The following is a 20,015-nucleotide window of genomic DNA, read 5'->3' as shown; positions in this document are numbered from 1 at the left end:
CAAGGGTAACAAGGAAACGAAAACTGGCTAAGAGGGTGAGATACAGAAGTAACTAGGTTAAGGGGAGAGGAGGCACAAGGCGCAGCGGACAGCTGACATGACTCGCCTGTGCGCTCCCCGATGCGAGCATGCGATGTGCGTGGGTTCTTCAATAAATGGAGGTCACGTGATTGGTGGATATGGTTTAAAGAGAAGGAAAAAAGCTGAATTAGGTGGATATTAAATGAAATATAAGTATATATATATATATATATATATATATATATATATATATATATATATATATATATATATATATATATATATATATATTGTGGTTGAGCAGTCAATATACCCGAGGGGTAATCCAAGGTTTGAAGTGGTGATTCATAGTCAGTGCGAGATACAGAACAGCACGTTGATTTAAGAGGCGGCAAGTAGAGAGACTAGCAGGTACAGTTTACACCACTCGCCTGTGTACTCCCTGATGCATTCATTATATGGAACAGCATATTGAAAATCTGGTACATTAGACTTAGCCAGCAACCAGATAGAAATGGAGATGATACTGTGTGGCCATGTATTATCAGGTATAAAATACACCCACTATACGTAAAAAGGTTATTTGCAAGTCACCTCAGAGTTCCATGACTTTATAAAGGAACTCAGCTTTTGACCTCGTTTCTCTGTTTGGTCACGGAACCCCTCAGGGACTTGCAATATCCTTATAACTTACAGCAGGCGGTACTTTATCCCATCTATTACAATATGCAGTCTTGAATACTTATGTAGTCACATGGTTTCTTAATACTGGAGAGAATACAGGATCTCTTCTGCCAGCTATACCCCACCTTCTTTCTTGCCACGAAGTGGAGATAAAATTTGGGTGAACATGTGTATGTAACACAGTATGGATTATGCCTCTTTCTAAAAATATCCATGCTGTGGTGAACCCTGGTGGCCCCACGCCTCACACTGATGCCGAGGCCCTGAGTACAGAATATAAAAGCAAGAACTATAGTCACTGTCATTGACCAGCACTAGGTACTGCACAGCTCTGCAGGATGTCGGTCACAGAATTACAGCAACGGCAGATAATTCTTCGATCCCATGATGAGTTCCAAGAAAAATGCCTTGAGCTCATGCTGAGTACCGTGGCAGCACCATGTAGCACTAACCATCCTCATCAGTTAGCTTCCCTATAGAGTGACAGTCTTGTGTTTGTCTGTGGGCTACATACATTGGGCCCAGCCAGAGGCGGACTTAGAACCGAAAGAGGCCCTGGATATAATTTTTAAGTGACCCATATTACATATTTTCAGCAAGCTCAATCCCTTTCCTATTAGAACATTTGGAAATAATATAGGTTATCACGCAGAAGAGGCCCAGGTTGCAGAGGCACCCCTAGATCCAGCTGATCAGATTTCACTGCCAGAGCCTCCATGCTCCCTAGGCACACTGCCTCTCTCTTATGAGGTCCAGGAGGCTATGATGCATGGCTTAAACCGATACATGATCATTGAAACAGGGCCACTCCATGGCACAAACACATGTTCCTGATTCTGAGCCCAGAACTTGAGCCCCTAGGCTAAAGAAAAGTGAACATCCAACTTGCTTCCCACACCCCTTCTCCATGCCAATTTCAGAGACTTTGTAACTGAAAGTAGCCTCAATCTATTTGTTTATCCTCTTTTATGTTCGAGGCGGCCGCTGACCTCACACTGCAATTAATGCTTCCTTGCATGCTGTCTGCTCATCTGCCCTAATTCAGGACTGAAACTTGGGCCTGATACCTGCACGCACCTCCTGGAGTTCACTAACCACACGTCACGTTCACCTGCACCTCCTTTGCTATCAGGGTGGGAACAGCTCTTAGAAGCATTGGAAATCACCAAGAGCTGCTATTCACAGTATTGGGGTGTAAACAAGTTGATAAATCACCCTTCCAGAAACATTCACCCTCCGCTAGACTGTGCGTTGTCCAACTCTATGCTAGCACAAAGGGTCATTATTTCACTGAAACACTCCATCTTCACTTCAGTCACTCCTGCACATGTAACATGTAACAGCACACATCCTGCAGCCATTTTTCTGTAGACATATGGAAAGGCTCCTTTGATGAGTCCACTTCACAGCAAGTAGTTAATTATATTCGTAAGTGAATGGCATCAAGCATTGGAGACTCTTTCTGGGGAATTTGGATAGTGGTACTGTGTGGATTTGCCATCTGGTGAGGGTGTAAAAGCCCTCACTTTTTTATTTTAATTTAAAAATCAAATGATTCAGCTAATTACTTTTCAGAAAGGGTGGTCTGATAACCAGACTCCCTGTCATTAAACTCCATGCACGAAGCATTGAGCACACCTGTGCACTGCAGCCCCTGTTCTTCCATTGCACACAGCAATAAGAGGTTACATGTGCCGTGTTTGATACCTGCACAGAGCAATAAGAGGTTACATGTGCCGTGTTTGATACCTGCACAGAGCAATAAGAGGTTACATGTGCCGTGTTTGATACCTGCTGTGACAGCAGAGTCTCTGTAGTGCAGAGGTTGCATTTAAATCTGAACCCCTGTCCCAAAACCATAATAATTAGGCTAAACTATCACCTGGTGGTAAGGTGATCTTGACATATAAGTCCTACCTGAATTTGTGTATGGTGGCTGACAGTTCACAGCTACACTTCAAAGCAGAGCGTAGACCAACTGTTTGCAAAACAAAACAAGGAGTTTTCAGTTACACAGACAAAGTATTCCTCATCTCCTTAAAACGCCAAATGAAAACACTGGCAGATTGAAAGATATACACAATCATGACAGGGAAAATGCGAATGATATTTCCAGCTCTACAAGATGGGCATTCTGAACCAGATTCCTTACTGTTGACACAAGATTATTTAACTAAAAGTGGCATTATCCGCAATTTGAATTTTTTAATTTCTTTTATTGTTTTTTATAAAACGCCTAATAACGTAGCTGAGTTTGGTTTCTAAGCGCAGATCCAGGATTCAAACCTCTGTTGCTCTGCATGGTGTTGCTCCCAAGACCAGCGCGTTGCCCCTGTGATATCCTTCGTTCACATAAGACATGTTTGATAAGTGATAAAAAAAAGGAGGAAGTACAAAATAGTAGGGAGACTAGAAAAAGACGGAAAACTCAGAAGTATACAAGAAGATATTAGGACATACTTCACATAGACTAGTCTAAAAGAAGATCTGAGGTCAGAAACATTAATTTCCTCACTGGAGGCTACAAAAAAGATTGGGAGATGATTTCACAGCTTCTATCATAGCAAAAGGTTAGATGAGAATTCAACATACCTTTGGGTTGTTGAACATGGTCTATTGGAAAGACCTTTTGAACCTTGGATTATATATTTGTTCTTCTAAGATTTCAGATTGGGCAAAGGAGCTAAATACCACTGCAATGAAATTAAGTGATCATAAATATTTAATCTTAAATCTAGTTGTGAAGCTGGGATCTATTAAGAAAAAGTATAATATTGAGGTGCTGGAAAGTAAATGTAGTGAAACGTCCTGTCAAATGGTGAAAGCAAAATGTTTAAGAATTTATTAGGAGCTGCTGCTAATGCATTTAGCAATTTAACAAATCCTGTCTCTTTACCAAGGAATTAAAAAATGTGATTAGCAGATGATTTAAAAGATCAACTCAATATTATTTAAATGAAAACATAAATACTGTGAACCCATAACCAGGGATATAAAGAGAATGAGGAGGAAATAAATTAGAGCTTTTGATAAAATACTACCTCAATGAAAATAGAGACAACTAACTAGAAAAAAGGGCCTAATTGGATTAAACAAATCGATACATATGGTAAAATGTAATAATATGTTAAGAGCGCTAGAAAGTAGGGACAACAACATTTTTTAGAAAATATTACCAAATAATATGTAAGATCTAAATAACAGTCAGATTGCTCAAATGTCTGAAGGGACCTGCGAGGAATACTTTAAAGAGAAATAAAGGAGTTCCAATCAGGTGAAAGGCACTTTAAATATAAATGACTAACCCATATTAGCTATTCAATTCACTATAGATAAAGTTGAAACAGATATTCTAAACATGAAAGAGTCTAGAGCAGTTGGAGCAGATGGCCAACCTCCAGGGGTCTTCAAAACAAAGGTAGAGCCTTGGCCAACTATTTTAAAACTGTTATTTAATAACTGTACAAAAACAAATTTGGTTCCGTCTTCATGGACATCTACTCTAACTATTCCAATTAATAAAAAGGGATATTGGAACAACCCAAACATTTATAGACCAATTGCCCTGTCGGATAGCTCAGGGAAACCGTTAGCACCATATCTTTTAAAAATCTGCAGGAATGGTATAAGAAGCAGAACGTTTTAAATGTCAAACAACTGGGGTTCTGCAAGGGCATGGGAACTCAGATAAGCAGCTTTATTCTGAATTGCTTGTAGCAAGAATTTTGCAATGAAGTGAAAATGCAGTTGTACACAGCATTTCAATTTCTAGATTTCAAAGCTGCATTCGACATTATAAACAGGAATAGATTATGTGGGAAACTTGTAGATAAAAAGATTCCTCAGGACCTATCAAAATTACTCGTGCTTCTACACAAAATCAGCCTGCATAATAGTAAATTACAAAAGATGTTTCTCAGAAGCATTCCCATGGAATGTGGTGTGAGACAGGATGGCATTCGCCTTCCCTTTTTGTTTAATCATTATGATATGATATGATAGGATATATTTTATTTATATTGCACTCATACACAAATGTTTCTGTCAGATCTTGACTGTGCATTGGAACATTTTTTTTCTATCCACCATAATTAGTGTAGCTTATGTGGGGGATGTGATTTTGCTGGATAGAATCCCCACAACATAACCATTATAACCAACATAACCATTATAACCAACATAACTTATAAGCATAAGTAGATATTCATGGGAAAATGCATTAAAATTACATTTTGAAAAGGTAAAGATAATGTTTATGGCACCCTCAAAGCTCAAGAAAAGACCCTTTGTTTGGGAACTGGAAAATCATGTCTTAGATGTGGTGGAGAGAAATTTGTATCTGGAATTTCATGTTTGTTTAGATCCATGTCTGAAAAAATCTGGAGATAGAATGAAACATAAAATTAGTCCAGTTTTAACTGCAATTAATAAAACTGGATAAAGAATATGGTGAATTTATATCACCAAAAGTAATCCCGATTATCACATATAGAATGGAAATTGAGTTGAACATGAATTGGGCAGAATTAAAGAAAATGGAGGGATATTTAATAAAATACCTATGAGGTTTAGCCCAAGGTACTCCTGTGTAAGTGATTAGAAATGATCTAGCTTTTAGTTCACTTGCATCAACAATAATGAATCGTAAACTCGTGATCTACACTACCATACTGTATGAGATTGAGGAGATGACTATACACGGAATTGTAAAAAGGGTATGTCAAAGTGGTACATGTAAAGGGATTAACAACTGTATTAAAGAATGATGTTACTATTTTAAATTAATCAAAGTAAATGAAAATATTTAGACAATCTAGCAATTTTCAGGAAAATAGTTTTTGGAAAGATTGATTTATGGGATAGACAAAGCAGATATGCACTGATGATAGATAAGTGTTATTTAAATTATTATTTAGTGGTCTTCACAGTTTTTAACGAACCTCCAAAATATTGTATTAGATTGCCTCATAAATTGGTGGCCAGAACTTTCTTGCCATTTAGGCTTAATAAATGTACCTATACATGATGTAATCATTGCATGGAAAAATGTTCAGCACAATCTAAGAATCTGTCGCATTTGTAATTGAGACCATGCAACATGTATATTTAGAATGCCAAGAATTAGAAGCTTGGAGAATTGTGACATTTTGATGATTTGCTATTAATGTAGAAATGTTAAACGAGGAAGTGCTTTGGGGGAGAATCATGCTCAGAAATCACATTTTTGGTAGTAATTGAGATTTTTAAATTTTTGGACTGAAATTAATCATAAATACTTGAACGTTTAATTTTGCACAGAGTAGCAATTATGAAACTTTAAGATTTTGGAAGAAGATTCCTCTAATCAATATTGAGATTGAAGGAACATCCATTGAAAACGTGGAGCATTTTGTCTATTTGGGGATTTGCTTCAATGTTAAAGGAGACTGGCAATCTCATCTCATGAAATGTAGTATGGTCTATAGTAGACACTTACGTGCTGCCCTGAGTTTCTCTAAAAGATTTGTGCCAGCACTATTGCTACTACTATTCAGGCATAGAAGGCTCAAATGCAGGCAGCAGTTTCCTATGGTGCTGAACTATGGGGCACTGTCAGATTAATCATCTTATTACTAATGAAAATAGTTTTTTGTTTAAGAAGCTTTTGTTTCTGCCACTTAGTACTTCAAATGCTGCAGTCAAAAGGGAATTCGGACAGTTAGGTGTTGAGTATAGCATCCTAATAAGACCAATTCTCTTTTGGATCAAAATTTAGTAGATCAATCACTTTGTAAATTATATAGGGGCAATCCAGGATGTACCAGAGGTTAAACCGGCTGATCTATAGGCTTGGATTATGCACATAAAGACACTTTTATGTAAAATTGGTCTTGATGATGTGTGGACTAAACCTAAAAAAATTGATTGCAGCAAATGTAGGCGTGTGAAGGAATTGTTTTGGGACCAGGTCCTATTGTAGTTCCTGTGAAAGGGAGAATGAAAACCTACTTTTACAATATACCTTAGGTCTAAGATGCAACTGGGGCTGGTATCCTATTTTGATTGGTCGAAAAATCTAAGAGCGCACAATTTGTTTGCTAAATTCTTTTTGTGTACCCTCCTCTTGAACTCTTTCAGAGGTATATGGACAGGTCAAACATTGTAGGGTTGTCAAATGTGTGGACATACAAGAGAAAATGAATGTAATTTCTTCTTTTTTGCCATGCATATTCTGACTTTAGACACTCCTGGTTGCTCTCAATGTTCAAATAGTATAAAGTTAGAACATTGGTTTACACACTAGATATCTGTAAAGTACCAAAAATAGCAGACATGGTTTTTCAGTAATGAGTTTTATGTCCAGAGCATAGAACAGGCGATCTAAAGTGTCATGACTCTTTTTAGAGAATTGATTTAATATTAGGCTTTAAAATATTTGTCTTATGTTCTACTATTTTATTATGTGTAATCTATTTACCCTATATTGTCATTTTGAATTGCTGTCTTGTGATTGTGTTTTTTACATGTTTTAAATGTTTATGTCATATGTTGTGCTTTTAAGCTACTACTATGAAATAAAGTGATTGATTGGAACGATAAAAGTGAAGTATTTATTTAATCATACGTATTTAATGAAATAATGTACCATATTTTTGTGTGTAACTTGTTAAAAGAATGTTTTATGTAAACCTCATTGCTGGATAAATAAACAAAAATAAATAATTACAAAAAGCCACAAATTATTTGTAACATACACATGCCAACGCTGACAGGGAAGGTTTGTATTATAGTCAGACTGTTTAGAAGAAGACTGCGCCTCTCTTTTGATCCTTTGTGCGGCCAGTTGACAAACCTCTCCAGTAGGGCAACTCTCAGCAAGAGCTCCCATGGGAAAGAAATGTCTAAGGGTGCACCTTTGTTGTATGGGTCCAGGTTCAACGCTGCCAAGGGGGAGTTGCACGTACCAGTTGCAAAAGTAACATGGTGATGTAGAAAGTGACATGCTGGTTGTCATCAGGAGTGGTGATGCCATTGAACATGGTACTGGTTGCATAGGCATAGTGTGTCACGACACAGTAGCAGGCACAGCTTGAGAAGTCCCATGGGGCGACACGATGGAGGGTGGGTTTTTTGTTGTAGTGATAGGGTAGTTCACACTGTGCGGGCACCAGGTGAGGGTGCAAGGTGCCTTAAGGAGTAACATGGTAGTTTTTTTGTTGTTGCAATATGTGAACAGTAGAGAAGCCATCTTTTGTAGGCCCAAGTTAGGAAAGCATTTTCGCAGACAGCTCATAATAAAAGAGCTGCAGGCTGCTGTGACAGCAGTATTTTGAACATTCAGCAGAAACAGTGTGCAGAAATGTTGCAAGACTGAAGCTTCCCAGGAGAACACAGTTCCATCAAAGTCGCTCCATGAGATACTTTTGAGGCCACTGAGCTAGGCACCTGGGTGTCTGAGAAGAAGTGGCAGAGAAATAGAAATCAAATACAGTCAATTAAAATCCAGCCATGGTGTGGTACAGTTTCCTTCAGAATACTTTTGACAGCAAGGCGTGAGAAGGGAGCTGGGGGGCCAGAGTGCTGGGGTAAGGGCTATGGGGTGCGCGACAGGGAGTCTATCGATGGGGAGAGTTTCTGGTGTCCGCAGAGTGCAACATTGTAAAGTGTCCTTGCCGAGGTCCACAGGGCACATCATTGGTCAGATTCGTTGGGACTGTCTCGCCCCTTGCCCTCTCAGGATGCCATGTCCAATCAGTATGCAGCAGTTTATCCATTTGTATATTGGGCAGTGCCAACCAATGGCAAACACATGTTTTTACCTGATCAGAACAAACACATAATTGCAGGGCAGTGTGGGAAGGTTTGTGACATCACTAAGGGGTGTTGATGTAATTGTGTTCCAGGAAATGTTTTAGCCAATCAAGGTCATCTAAGGTTAACATTCCTATAAGGGTTTGCCATAGTTCCACCAATGAGGTCCTGTGACCTGCCCAGAAAATGTAACTAAAATGTTGTATGGTAATTCTGTAATTGTGTATAAAATGTCCAGCCACAGTGGGCTGTGTGGAGAGCTCATTTCATTCAATTCAGGTTCACAGGGCTGTCCGAACTGTGTCTCCCAGCTGTCTTGGGTTCAATACATTTGCATCACTTGTTGCTTGGTGTACGCTCCTTTTTGGATAACTTTTTCTTCCTTTGGATTACTTTTGGCAGAGGTCCCCTGGTACACCTAAAACACAATGACCAGCTTCACACCAGGGTGTTGCAAATCAAGGGCCTTTAAAATACACACTAATAAAGGGGTGGGTCTAGGCAGTCAGGCAGAGCAGAACACAAGGGAAGACGGATTTCCCCATCTTGCTTTTCTGTGGGCTTTTCTTTCCATCCTGTTTCCTACACATCCCGTATAAGCAAAATACTTTGGGTATGTTGCCATAAGGTAAAAGTCACCTGTTACCTTAACATGGATTAGACCTCTTAAAGCAGGCTTGCTTTTGTCAAAGACTGGGTGGCCTTTTGCCTTTATCAGGAAGCGGTCTCCGACTCCTTCCTTGATTGATTTTGGTCCTTCCAGTGCTTCAAGAAGAATTTGTTTGGACCCTGCTGGGAGAGCAGTCCTTTCCAGAAACTTCCATAAGTGAGGTGAAGGCAGGTTTTCCAAGGCAGATGGAAGCTCTGTTCTCTACCCATTTCAGGGTACAAAGGGGGTGAACTGCTGTTGGAGCAAGACCTGCCTCTCTCTGGCAGCTGCACTTATAGGCATGCTCCTCATTGGATGTAAAGGCTGCTGCAGGTGCTAGCTAGCCTCCCCTGGCTTGGGAGTAAAGAGAACAAGGACTCATATTGTTCCTGAGCCTCTGGATTGAGAATAATAAGCTGGTTTCCTTCATTCTACAGTTCTGAAAAGCCATCAAACCATTGTCGACTGCATTCAAACGCTTTTCAACAACCGGGACTAAAGATACTGCTTTTGGCATGTCTTCGAACCTCATCCAAAAACAAAGAGGTGGTGGCTGGAAGGTTTAGACTGAATCTTAACCACTGGCATTGCTCGGGGCAACCCTCCAGCCCATCGTTCTTCGCCTGCCAAGCCATTACAGAAGGGGAAAGACCATATGCAAATCAGGCTTGGCCCCACCCCACAAGGGGAAGTCCAGCCCGAACTGCTAGGTCACATCCCTTCTGCACGAGACCACAAGCATCCCCAAACATGTTTCACCCTTGTTGGGGCTCATCAGTGAGGAGTAGCTTGGGTCTCTAGGCCCAGCAGGCACGGGACCCACGTCTGGGCATACCCGTCCCACTCGGGGTGACAAAGCAAACACAAAGAGGTGATGGCTGGAAGGTTTAGACTGAATCTTAACCACTGGCATTGCTCGGGGCAACCCTCCAGCCCATCGTTCTTCGCCTGCCAAGCCATTACAGAAGGGGAAAGACCATATGCAAATCAGGCTTGGCCCCACCCCAAAAGGGGAAGTCCAGCCCGAACTGCTAGGTCACATCCCTTCTGCACGAGACCACAAGCATCCCCAAACATGTTTCACCCTTTTTGGGGCTCATCAGTGAGGAGTAGCTTGGATCTCTAGGCCCAGCAGGCACGGGACCCACGTCTGGGCATACCCGTCCCACTCGGGGTGACAAAGCAAAAACAAAGAGGTGATGGCTGGAAGGTTTAGACTGAATCTTAACCACTGGCATTGCTCGGGGCAACCCTCCAGCCCATCGTTCTTCGCCTGCCAAGCCATTACAGAAGGGGAAAGACCATATGCAAATCAGGCTTGGCCCCACCCCAAAAGGGGAAGTCCAGCCCGAACTGCTAGGTCACATCCCTTCTGCACGAGACCACAAGCATCCCCAGACATGTTTCACCCTTGTTGGGGCTCATCAGTGAGGAGTAGCTTGGGTCTCTAGGCCCAGCAGGCACGGGACCCACGTCTGGGCATACCCGTCCCACTCGGGGTGACAAAGCAAAAACAAAGAGGTGATGGCTGGAAGGTTTAGACTGAATCTTAACCACTGGCATTTCTCGGGGCAACCCTCCAGCCCATCGTTCTTCGCCTGCCAAGCCATTACAGAAGGGGAAAGACCATATGCAAATCAGGCTTGGCCCCACCCCAAAAGGGGAAGTCCAGCCCAAACTGCTAGGTCACATCCCTTCTGCATGAGACCACAAGCATCCCCAAACATGTTTCACCCTTGTTGGGGCTCATCAGTGAGGAGTAGCTTGGGTCTCTAGGCCCAGCAGGCACGGGACCCACGTCTGGGCATACCCGTCCCACTCGGGGTGACAAAGCAAAAACAAAGAGGTGATGGCTGGAAGGTTTAGACTGAATCTTAACCACTGGCATTGCTCGGGGCAACCCTCCAGCCCATCGTTCTTCGCCTGCCAAGCCATTACAGAAGGGGAAAGACCATATGCAAATCAGGCTTGGCCCCACCCCAAAAGGGGAAGTCCAGCCCGAACTGCTAGGTCACATCCCTTCTGCACGAGACCACAAGCATCCCCAAACATGTTTCACCCTTGTTGAGGCTCATCAGTGAGGAGTAGCTTGGGTCTCTAGGCCCAGCAGGCACGGGACCCACGTCTGGGCATACCCGTCCCACTCGGGGGGTTGCCCCGAGCAATGCCAGTGGTTAAGATTCAGTCTAAACCTTCCAGCCATCACCTCTTTGTTTTTGCTTTGTCACCCCGAGTGGGACGGGTATGCCCAGACGTGGGTGCAATGTGGGGACCCTCCGGCTCTTTCCAGAATTGAGCGTGTGTGAGGCGGGCCTCCATCAGTAGTTGTGTGATCAGCCGCGCTCTTGGACCCGACTATGGATAGTATCCATCATCTGGGGTGTCACCCAGCACCATCACTAATGGGTCCATGGGAAGGAGGGTTCCACAAATGTCCTTGATTTTGGACCTGATCTCCAACCAAAAAGATTGAATGATTGGGCAATGCCACCACAGGTGTCCCAAGTCTCCCTTTGCCCCACACCCATGCCAACACACATCAGGGTAATCTACATTCATTGCATGCAGCCTCAGGGGCGTGAAGTACCATCGGTAGCATATCTTAAATGCACACTCCCTGACTGTTGTGCATCTAGATGACCTATGTGCTCTGTCCCAGATTCTCTGCCATGACTCCGGAGCTATCGCTCTCCCCAGCTCCGTCTCCCATGCCAACATGTAGGAAAGTTTTTCCTCCTCTGGGACGTTTTCTAGGAGGCGGTAACACATTGCCACTTTATGTAGGCGTTGTCTCTCCGAGACAGTTATCTCTAGCCCTTTGGGAGGCCTATTGACAGCCTTTTTAACGTTCGGGTTGTTGGCCCAGTGCCTTAGTTGTATATATCTAAATCTCTCTGTCTCTGGGAGGTTGAATTTCTCCTTGCACTGGACGAAGGTCAGGGGGTTATCGCCGGCATAAAGCTCCTGCAGTCTCAGGATCCCCGTTCCTGTCCAGTTTTGGTATGATCTAGGTTGAAGCCCTGGAGTGAAGACTGGGTTCTGCGTGATTGGGGCTAGCGGGCCCAGTCCCGGGGCAATCCCCCTTAGGGTACTCTGCCTGTCCCAGCATCGGAGGGTGGATCTTGTGGTTGGGAGGAGGGGCCTCCGGGAGGCCCGTGTCTCCCGCGGTAGAAAGGGGAGGTGAGAGAGAGGAGCCCCAGAGAACAGTTGTTCGATGTCCTGCCATTTGGGGGGGTCGTCTTGGATAGCCCAGCTCAGGATGGGGGCAATTTGAGTTGCTCAGTAGGATCTTACGATGGAGGGGAGCCCTAAGCATCCAAGCTGCCTGTTTCTGATGAGAATCTTGTGCTGAATTCTAGGCATTTTACGTTGCCAGATGAATCGCCATATCTCCTTCTGCAAATCTTGTAGTTCACGCTCTGGAATATGTACTGGGAGCGCTTGAAATGCATAAAGAAGTCGGGGTAGTAAAGACATTTTAACGGCTGTTATGCGCTCCAGCCATGATATCTCTTGGGGGGCCCATTTTAGTAGCGATTCCTTCGCATCTTTTATCAGCGGGGGAATATTGGCTATCACCAGTCCTGAGTATGTAGGAGTTAAGGGCACCCCTAGGTATGTTATTTTGGAATTTACCCAGCTAAGGGAGAAGGTGTTCTGTAACGCATTTAGCACCTCCGGTATTTCAGATAGATTCAGTCCCTTTGATTTGGCCATGTTTATTGTGAAGCCCGAGATCTGTGCAAAGCTATCAAGCAGGTTCATAAGCGGGGGGACAGAGGTCTGAGCCTCTCTCATGAAATAGAGCACATCGTCCACATATAGCACTACTTTATGGCTTTGGTCTCTTACCTCGAACCCTTGGATATCAGGGTGGAGGCGGATGTGTTGGGTTAATGGTTCCATTGCTAGCGCAAAAACCAAAGGCGATATGGGACACCCTTGTCTAGTACCCCTGCTGAGGGGTATCTGTGGTGTCCAATGAGTATTGACTCGTATTTGGGTGGAGGGAATCCGGAAGTTGGCCAAAACCAATTTAGAGAATTGTGGGCCGAAACCAAATCCTTTCAGGACCGAACGCAGGTAGTCCCATGACATGCTATCGAAGGCCCGGTGGGCATCTAAGATAACAAAGAAAGGGGACCTAGTATGGAGGGGGCTAGAACTATTAGGTCTATTGCTCTCTGAATGTTGTCATGGGCCGCTCGGCCTTGGATAAAGCCTGTCTGATCCCCGTCTATTAGTGTAGGTAACACTTCCCCCAGACGCCACGCTATGATTTTACTAAACAATTTGGCATCAGTGTTGAGCAAGGCTATGGGCCGGTAGGAAGCACAATCTGCCTGATCTTTTCCGGGTTTTAGGAGTAAGGTTGTATTTGATTCAGCCATAGATTGTGTAACAGAGCCCGTTTTCCATAGGACGTTAAATAGCTTTGTGAGGTGCGGTATGAGTTCTTTTGCAAAAGTTTTGTAAAACTTATTTGTGAAACCGTCTGGGCCCGGAGCCTTGCCAATAGGGAGGGCTTTGATGGTGAATTCAACTTCTTCCACCATTATTGGGGCTTCTAAGGAATCTAGTGAGGATTGTGGCAGCTGTGGAAGTTCCGCCTTGGCTATAAACTCTTTGACCGACTGCGGGTCTCCCTTATGTGGGATCGAATGTTCTTTGAAAAATCCTTCTATAATGCAGCATTTGCCCTCCTCAGAGTATGTGTCTTTGCCTGATTTATCTCGCAGGAAATCTATTCTGTTTTGCTTAGTCTGTTTACCTAATTTGGCCGCCAGTAATGTGTTAGCCTTGTTTCCTTTTGTATAAAAAAATAGCTTGGTGCGCATCATACCATATGCCGCCCTCCCCATGTGGCGTGCTTCGAGCGCTTTTTTTGCCATCCTCAGGTCTCTTAGTGAGCGCCTGGAGGGTTTTTCCCTGTGTGCTTCTTCAAGTCTAAGGGCTTCCCCTTCTAATTGCTCCCGCAGTAATCTCCTAGCTCTCCCTCCTTGTGCCGCTTTTTCTGTTAAATGGCCCCTGAGTACCGCTTTGCTTGCATCCCAAATCGGGCCCCAGTTCACGTCACCCGTGTCATTCTCACTGTAATATAGTTCCATGGTTTTTCTAATGTGGGCGCAGACTGTTGGGTCATCTACCAGGAAGTCATCAAGCCTCCAGGGGGGTTTCATGGGAGGGATAGTTCGGAGAGGGGTTATGGACAATGACACCGGGGAGTGGTCCGCTAGTGCTTCTGGGAGTATGTCCACTTCCAAAACATTTTGGATCAGGGAGTCCAATATAAAAAACATGTCTAGCCTTGAGAATCCCCCATGAACTGCAGAGAAATATGTGTAATTCCTTTCTTCTTGGTGGCAGTATCTCGCATACCTCCATCAGGAAATGATGCTTCAACAGTAAGGTGAAAGCCTTGAAGTTGTTCCCATCAATTGCTGTTGGCGGTAATGTGTTATCAACCAAGGGGTTGATCACTGCATTAAAATCCCCTCCTAGTATCACTTCCCCCTCTGCATGGTCAAATAGGGCTTTTGACAACTTCATAAGGAACTGGTTTTGGTTAGTGTTTGGGGCATAGATGGAGACCAGTGTAACTCTACGGCTATCTAATGTGGCGTTGATCAGTAAAAACCTTCCCTCCTCATCTCGGACCACCCCCTGGGTCTTAAAGGAAATCCCCTTGCGCACCAGGATGGCAACCCTTCGTTTCTTTAGCCCGCTTGATGCAAAGAATTTGGTGGGATAGAGCCTGTCGTTTAGGCGGAATTCATCAGCCGGTTGTAAATGAGTCTCTTGGAGAAACAGAAATGATGCGTCTAGGGACTTCAGTCTATGGAGGAGTGCTTTGTGTTTCAGGGGGGAGTTCAAGGCTTGCACATTGAGCGAGATGAATTTATAACTAGGGGTTGCCATGGTACGGTCGCTCAGGTTTTGGCCTTAAACTGGCTTTCCTAGCAAAGTCAGGAGTGGGATAACTTTTTAGATTGAACATTACGGTGCAACCGGAGTGGGGACTGCGGTGAGTCAAAATATTCAAAATATAATTTCCCCCTGCTAGCTTCATGGTGGGGGTATACACAAAAAACTCAAACAAAACATTATAATAGAAACTGATAATACCATCTAAGCAAGCTACTTTCAACAAAAATGGGATTATTCTTTGTCCCCAAGGTAATTTAAACCAAATATGAAATGTTTCGGGCACCATCCATTTCGGCGCCCAAGTCAACTTATTAAACAGAATTTTCGATGCCCGAAGTCGAGCTAAACATGGATTCAAGGGCGGCAAAGGAGTGTCATAACTTTTCCTGAGTTTTCGTTGGGGTAGATTAGACCCTCACTGCTGCCTCAGTGTAGGCTGTATGTGGAGCATTCTTAGGCACAGTTCAGGCGTAAAGAAAGAGGCATCTGATGCTGTCCAGGATCCCCCACCTCGTCAAGAAAATCTCCATCCCTGGGTGACAGTGGGAGCCAAATGGAGGCCCCAAAGGTGGGCGTTTCTCCTCGGTGAAAAATGAACCTCCTGCCCTTGAACCGTTCAGGTCCCTGCCCAGTTCTCTCCCTCCAATGATGCTGGGGGTGAGGCCTCTTCTGGGGCTTTTGTTGCTTTTCCTGGATCAGGTTCTTGGTGTGGGATTGTTGTTGTGAGCCGCGGTCGATGTCGGGACCTCCCACGCTCAGCTTTTGGCAGCGGGCGTAAGGCAGAGCCAATCTCCTCTTGGGATCGTGGGTCAGGGTCCACCTCATCGGGTGTCTCACCCATCAGGATTTTTGCTTCTTCCTCCGAGGAGATTGTGTGGTGTTGGTTATGAAGTTCGAACATCAGCTTACAGGGTAATCCCCAGCGATAACGGATCTTTCGTGGCCTCAACCAGGACGTCACCCTCTGCAGTCGCCGTCTACGTGCCAAAGTGTAGGGGGCCAGGTCCTGAAACAGTTGGATCTCTGTGTCCTGGAAACGTATTGAGCCTGAGTCCCTGGCTGCAGCCATGATATCCTCCTTCTGGCGATAAAAGTGCACCCGGGTGAACACGTCTGCGAGTACATTTTTCTTCATCGGGGCAGATGAGTACACATGATGGGTTCCATCTAGCTTTAGGTCTTCGTTTGGTGGTAGTTCCAGGAGGGCCCTAAACAACGTCTCTATGTAGTCTGCCAGGTCTTTGTCTGGAACCTTTCGAGGGACCCCACGGAGTCGCACGTTGTTTCGTCTTGATCTATTTTCCAAATCCGCCTGTTTTGCCCAAATGTCCTCGAGGTGCTCCTCGATGACCTTTACTCTTCCCGCCAGGGCTTCGCTGTCGTGGGATTGCACACAGGTTACATTCTCCAGGTAGTTAACCCTAGATTCCAGTCCCCCAAGGTGGGATGTGAGGTCTGCAAGTGACTGGGCCAGGGAGTCCTTGGAAGACTTGATTTCTCTTTTAATTTAGTGGGTGATGTCTTGTTTAAAGGACTTGAGCATTCCCTCCAGATCCTCCCTGGACATAGCCATGTTAGCGGTCAGCTTCGGGGTTGGAGCCGGGTGAATTTCAGCCATGATAGTAGTTGTTAGGGGTGGGTCCCCGGGCTGTGGTGTTAGATAGGCTTGAATGCTGTGTGTTTTCTTTTTAGCCGCTGTTTTGGGCATCCCTTAGCGGGACTGCCGGTGTCGCCTACTTGGCTTCCCAGGGCAACCAGAGGCTCCTGAGGGGAGAAGCATGCAGGGGCTCAGCGCATGTGCTTTATTGTTCATATGAGCCCTAAATAATGCGAGAGGACTCAATTATATTGTGTTGGACCCATTCCCAGCCGTTGGGATCACCCTTTAAGGTTCCTCACAGTCACAAACCCCAATCTCCGCTCTGTCCCCCGAGGCTCCCACACTCACCAGTGCTTTATTAATGTGTGGTCCTCCGGTCCTCTTTTCACCTTCGGGGTGTCTCCCCTTTTTGTTGCCAGGCTCCCACAGGGGCCTTGTGTATCTTCCTGATCTCTCTGCAGATTTTGAGTTGCAGGGGGCAACCCTTGGCACTCCCAGCTACAGTCCACCGCCACCAGGATCTGGCGCTGCGTAGTGATCGGGTCCGGTGAGGTGGTAGAGACTCCTTCTCTCTTCGATGATCAGTTAGTGCTAGTAGGAGGGCCACTCGAACCGGGTTCTAAGGCCGGGACCGCCCTTCCTCCCGTCTGGCATGTCCCGGTGCCTCTCCAGATCCACCCCCGGGTATTCCGCTCTTCGTCCTGCGGGGGGGACCTTCCAAGCACGGCCCGCTGCCACCCACGCCGCACCGGGCGGAGCTCCCAAGGGCAGGCAGGGCAGGCACTGCACTGCTATTAGAGCCGGAGGGGCAGTGGAACTCACTTTCCCTCCGGCGTTGAGGTCAGCCGGGGAATCCACCAGCTGTTGGGCATGCGGCCTGCATGTCTGGCGTGCTGGCGTGTCCCGGTGTCTCTCCGGATCCTTCCACGGTCGGCCCGCTCTTCATTCTGCCAGGGCGGAGTGAACCCTCCGGGCACGGCCCGTTGCCGCCCGTGCCGCCAAGAGCGGTGCTCCCAAGGGCAGGCCGGGCAGGCACAGCGCTGCTGCTGGGGCCGGAGGGGCAGTGGTACCTCCCTTTCCCTCCAGCGTTCTTCTCAGGTCGGCCGGGGGGGATCCGGTAGCTTTTGGGTGTGTGGCCTGCGGTGTGGTCTGGTGTGTCCCGGTGCCTCTCCGGGTTCACCCACGGGCAGCCCGCTCTTCGTCCTGCGGAAGGGGGGAACCCCTCCAAGTATGTTCTGCCGCAACCCGCGCCACCGCGAGTGGAGCTCCCAAGAGCAGCCAGGGCATGCACCGCGCTGATGCTGGGGCTGGAGGGGGAGCGGAGACTTACTCTCCCTCTGGTGTTCTTCTTAAGGCAGCCGGGGGGTCTTCCAGCCGCAAGGCATGCGGCTTGGCCGAACTCGTCCTCGGCGTCGCTCCTCCCTCTCACCGGGGGCTCTCCCGCCGCAGGCTCGCTTCTCTCATGCCAGTCCTACCATTCTTGCGGCATGCCCGATCCTCTATCGCTGTTCCTCGTTGCCGCCGAGGGCAGCCGTGAGTGTCCCGGCCCTGGCGCTCTGCGATCATGGTTTCCTCCTGTTAGAGACAGCCCGGGATGGCGCGCACCACCATTTTGGATTTTCTTGCTGGTAGATACCGCCTCTTGAGAAGTGCTCTAAATGAAAGGCTTTAAGCTTCAAAGCCCGTCAAAAGCCTCAGCAGCATTTCGTTTTCATTCCGGATGCCAGTAGGGCGAAAATTCTTCCTTTAGACGGGGGAAATTTAATGACTTGGGCATTACGGAGCGGAGCTCAGGGGAAGCAGGTCCTCATGGTGTGCTGCCTAGCCATGCCCCTCGGCTGGATTTATTTTCAAAGAACCCTGATTGGACATACCTTTACTTTGTAATGTTATCCTGTTGCTGTTTGGGTTGTGTGCTGAATCAAGGGTATTAGTATCATCTCCCCAAGTGGCAACCTCCCCCTTTGAGGCTAGGAAGGTGAGCCCACTCCGCAAGACCCTCCCCAGGGGTCTGGACAAGTGGGACCTCACTGGGAGAGGCTCCCCTTAGGGGACAAGGCCTCCCATTCCTGTGAGGAACTCCCTAGACCATCCAGCATAGCAGCATATATGGGACTACCTGTTGTGAAGAGCAATGTAACATCTGGATGTTTGTCTAAAAACACAACTAAAATGCACTATGCACAAGGAAAAGAATCTGTCTCTTTAAGGAGAGACACACATTTAACTGAGACAAGTAGACCGCAGAGAGAAATCGTAAGCAGGATAAGCTCCCTGACATCATCACAGCTTAGCGAGGGAGAGCCACGGAGCCGGTGACTTTCACAGAAGTCCTGAATTCCACAGGAAAGTGCTAGAGCCCTCGCATTTACGAGGACAGAGAAACAGTGGAGAAGGGAATCATAACCCTGTTGGTGACAAACCACAATGGCTTTGTGGTGGGCAATTTACCCATCGAACTTTAGCAAAACCAGCCAGGTGGAGAGTGGATGAGACTCTCTGGTGCCAGTAACCCTAACCTGCCAGTAACCATAACCGGTAGCACTGAGAGAGGCCAGCAATCTGTAGAAGCACAACATCACAAGTGGAGGAAGAGAACCCGAGTGAGCATCAAGCCCGACAGAGTTCCCCTGCAGACAAAGAGGTAACAGGGAGAACCAGGAGGCCGCCGGGGCATCGTTATGAAGCAGGAAACACACCCATTGAAATTGATGAGATACTGAATTTAAAACCATTCATGTGGAACTGTGATAAATCGATAAAGAGAATAACGAATAAGCCTCAAAGAGGAGTCATTAAGGACTGGACATCAATGCCCTGGGCAGAGGGGAAGTACCCCATGTTTTAAGAAAGTAGAGTGGTGGTGGAAACGAGAGTGAAAATCCTATGAGTATGATCGGGAAGTGAAACCAAAGTGAGAAGCCCCAGGAGAGGGTAAAGGTCAAATTAAAAAGTACACCCAAACTGAGAAGGTCTTGGATACAAGAGTCAGAAAGACACACAGGTCTGGAACATACTATAAGAAAGGGTGTCAAGGAGAACTGTCTAAAGTCAGGCCCGAAGGTGGAGATACAACCCAAGTGTATTGTGAAAGAGTTGCAAGAACTTATTTAGAAGGTGGCAAGATACTATCTAAAGATATCGTACCAAAGAGAACCTTTCAGTAAAGAAGAGACATTTGAATAAGAGACAACCAGGAGAAGGGAGACAGTCTCCTGACCTACTTAAATTAGTTAAAATAGTGGTTGGGTAAGTTAGAACTAGTTTGGACAATGGACCTATTCATGTTGGACTTCCTGACAACTGACGAGCACCTTTAGTTTAAATAGATAGGCAGGGATA

This window comes from Ambystoma mexicanum, chromosome 6p, assembly GCF_040938575.1.
Source record: "Ambystoma mexicanum isolate Mex_15411 chromosome 6p, UKY_AmexF1_1, whole genome shotgun sequence".
Classification (NCBI taxonomy): Eukaryota; Metazoa; Chordata; class Amphibia; order Caudata; family Ambystomatidae; genus Ambystoma; species Ambystoma mexicanum.
Note: the sequence above shows the minus strand (reverse complement) of the source record.